Here is a 3,797-nt window from a genome sequence, read left to right as displayed (position 1 = left end):
TTAATATGTCGTATTACATAGTGTAAGAAAGAGTCTCCTCTACAATGTTTTGTAAATTAAGAAAAGATGGTTTGCTTTAAATTATAAAAGACAATATTTTAAATTATTTTTCATAATATCTTTTACTGCGCTTCTACCGGAAGTACATATCTGGCAGCTTCCTGTTTACCAACGACTGAAAAACGACAAGAGGAGTAAAGAAGTAGTCACCACTGTTCCACTAAAGCATCAAGATGGGGAAGGGATTCAATAATTATATGACCAAGAAGTTTTTCCATCCTGCCAGCAAGGAAAATATAAAGCGGGTAAGATGAATATAAACTTTGAATCTCCAAGGTTCGTCAACCCGTCTGATTTCCACAGGTTTATTTTTTTTTCTCAAATAGGTCCACAAATTCCAATACACAAAAAAAACACTGTGGTTGTTTTTGTTCGTGGCATGCATGGATAATAAAAAAAAATGAATTAAATTATGTAATTTGTACCTGTATACATATATATTTTGATGAATAAAATGTAAGTTACAAAAAAAAAAAAATCCAAGATGGCTGCCTGTCGGCCATGTTGTTATCCGATTGGTCTCAAAACGCAATACGCATAACTAGGCACCAAGGGGAACCTTCATATGAAATTTGAGAAAGATCCCTTCAGTACTTTCCGAGAAATAGCGATAACAAGAATTGTTTACGGACGGAGGGACGGACCAGGGACCACGGACGCAGGGCGATTTGATGATGGTGGGCTAAAAATCATGAAACCTAGCAGACGAACCACAACACACATCAAAATCATGAAACCTAGCAGACGAACCACAACACACATAAAAATCATGAAACCAGCAGACGAACCACAACACACATCAAAATCATGAAACCTAGCAGACGAGCCACAACACACATCAAAATCATGAACTTGACAGGATGTGTGTTATTTCAATTTTCTCAACTTGGGATTTTTCAAATTCTCACAAAGTTAATTTTCAAAATGTTAATTGAACACTTAACTGTGTTCTCACAATCATTTGATATAGAAACCATTAAAGTGTAATAATTTACATCTGTAACAGGAGTGAAAGATAAAACAACGCATTACTCTTCTAGTGAATTGCCCACCACCAGGCTAAAGTGAAATTACCATCAGCTGACATGAATTTCATTTGGCTAAAAAACCTGGTGAGACACTAAATGTACATTTTACAATTTCAGTTAAATTCTATCATTACCCTCCTGTTGGAAACCCTGCATACATACATTATTGTGAGTAAGAATACAGGTAATTACCTGAACTCGTTACATTATTGTGAGTAAGAATACAGGTAATTACCTGAACTTGTTACATTATTGTGAGTAAGAATACAGGTAATTACCTGAACTTGCCATCTGTTCTTCTCAGGAGGATGCCTTTATCTTCTTGTCTTCAGATGAAAATTAAACTACAACAGATTAACAAGAGTATGATCTAAATAAAAACAAAATACAAACAAGAGGCCCATGGGGCCTGTATCGCTCACCTGGTAAAAACAAACAAAAAAACATAAAATAAAACAATACCATTAACTATTTAAAGAGGCTTGCCCGCAGAGAGATCAGAAAAATTGGCTGATAGAAAAAGATTTTTTACACATGACAGATTGTTGGAATTGTTGAATTTTTCATTTTATTTTCCTTATAAAACGCTGAAAAGTGATATCAAAACCTCATTTTTAAAATATTATTTATTTAATCGCAACCCGCAATAAGTCCCCGCTATAAAGTGGAGTCTTATTTGATTGACACATCAAAGAAACAAGCACATGCACAGTGCCGCACAGTGATAACTTCAAAGGCAGCGGCGATTTACAAAGAAGATTTGCCGTTATATTCCATACATTTCCCTCTCAGGTTGAGTTTTAAAACATCTTTTAAATACATATCCTGTAATTTTTTTCAAGAAATAAAGTCGGAAAGCCTCTAATTTTGTCACATAGAAACGTGTACTGAAGTTATTTAGTGATCGGAGATGTGCCGTTTACCGGTCCGTCTGCGGGTAATGCTCTTTAAGCAAACAGTTCAATGTACAAATATTAGACAGATATGTCAGAGATGTGGTATACAGAGGATACATCAGGCACATCGAGGACAGAAAAAAATTATGTAAAATAAAATAAAAGTGTAGAGTCAAAACAGAAAATTGAGCTAGGACCACTAAACTCTAGATAGATGCTCTAACTAACTGAGCTACCAACTGGCCATTAGCCCATTCTAGTTCCGTTACTGTGGGTTACGAGTTACTCAAACTATACTAATGTAACAGGGTACAGGTAGCTATATATAGTGTGTCTCCGATAAGGGTCAAACCCACGACTCCTAGCTTCCCAGTCTGATGCTGGTCAAGATAAATCCCCTCCTCCATTCCAACAAGTTTATCTCAATCTACCAAACACTCAACACCATGTCAACCTTGGTTCCTCAGTTCCAACGCTTAATTAATACTCCTCAATCTCTTTTAGCCAATGCACACAAAATTTTCTTGTGTTTTTATCAAAAACTGCAACATGAAGGTGAGTAAGTGATTAATCAATCTACCAGAGATCGAACATGCAAGCTCCATACAATATGTCATTCCCTAATTGAGCGATACAGAACAGCCTGTCCATACATCAACATTTTACTCAGGAATGTTCAATATTCTGAAATGTGTGTTGTGATGTATGGTGTAGTAAAAAGATGTTACCATCTTATGCAATATATATTTCTTTATGAGGAATGGTAAACATCTCCGTTTATGTTCACACATATACATGTGTAGCAGGCCGGGTTTTAATTGTAAATACTCTACAGAGTTGTAGGGTCGCCTTCTCGCTTCGGGTTAGGGGGACCCGGAATTTCTCTTTGGCTCAGTCGCGATCGGTAGCTATAGAGCGGTGGACCAGTAACCGAGAATCGCAGGTTCGATCCCGGCTGACTGCACACTACTACTCATTGAACTTTTACATTGGTGTCGCAGACCACTCTAGTGAAAGCAAGAGGCTTCCTTGGAGATAGAACCTGGGTTGGTGTGTCCGGGGGCGAACACGTTTAAAGGAGGGAGTAGTGTAATACTGTACATAGTTGAATGATCGCCTTCTAGCTTCGGGCTATGGCGAATTTCCCTTTAGCTCAGTCGGTAGAGTGGCGCACCAGTAAGCCGAGGGTCGTGGGTTCGATCCTGGCTAGTTGCACACTACTACTCCTTGAACTTTTACACATGCATGTACATGTTATTATGTTTTTATTTATAGTAGTAATTTGTCACCGTTTCAGTTTGTCAACTTTGGGTTGATGTGGAATAGGCTATATAATATTATCAAAAGTAACTGGTCAACCATTATACACTGTATGTGTAGATAATAAATCTTATTGAACAGAACAGCTTTGTTTCTGGTAGATCTAACTAAAAGAACTTTAGAAAACGAAAATAACAGTATATGGTAAGTCATAGAAAAAAAATGATATGGAAATGACCACTTAATCAAAAACGTCAAACTCACAACATTACCTGTAATCAGGGGCAGGAACTGTACGTCAGTTTGTCTTATAAAAACAAATTTAACAAGGATGTCAGCTAGGACCTAGGAAGTCGTAGGAAATTAAGAGGGATGGGCAACCCAAATCTATAAATAGCATCTACTTTCATTTTAATATGTCGTATTACATAGTGTAAGAAAGGGTCTCCTCTACAATGTTTTGTAAATTAAGAAAGGATGGTTTGCTTTAAATTATAAAAGACAATATTTTAAATTATTTTTCATAATATCTTTTACTGCGCTTCTACCGGAA

Source organism: Pecten maximus, chromosome 15 (assembly GCF_902652985.1).
Source record: "Pecten maximus chromosome 15, xPecMax1.1, whole genome shotgun sequence".
Classification (NCBI taxonomy): Eukaryota; Metazoa; Mollusca; class Bivalvia; order Pectinida; family Pectinidae; genus Pecten; species Pecten maximus.
The sequence above is the reverse complement of the archived record's forward strand: the minus strand, read 5'-3'. Positions refer to the sequence as shown.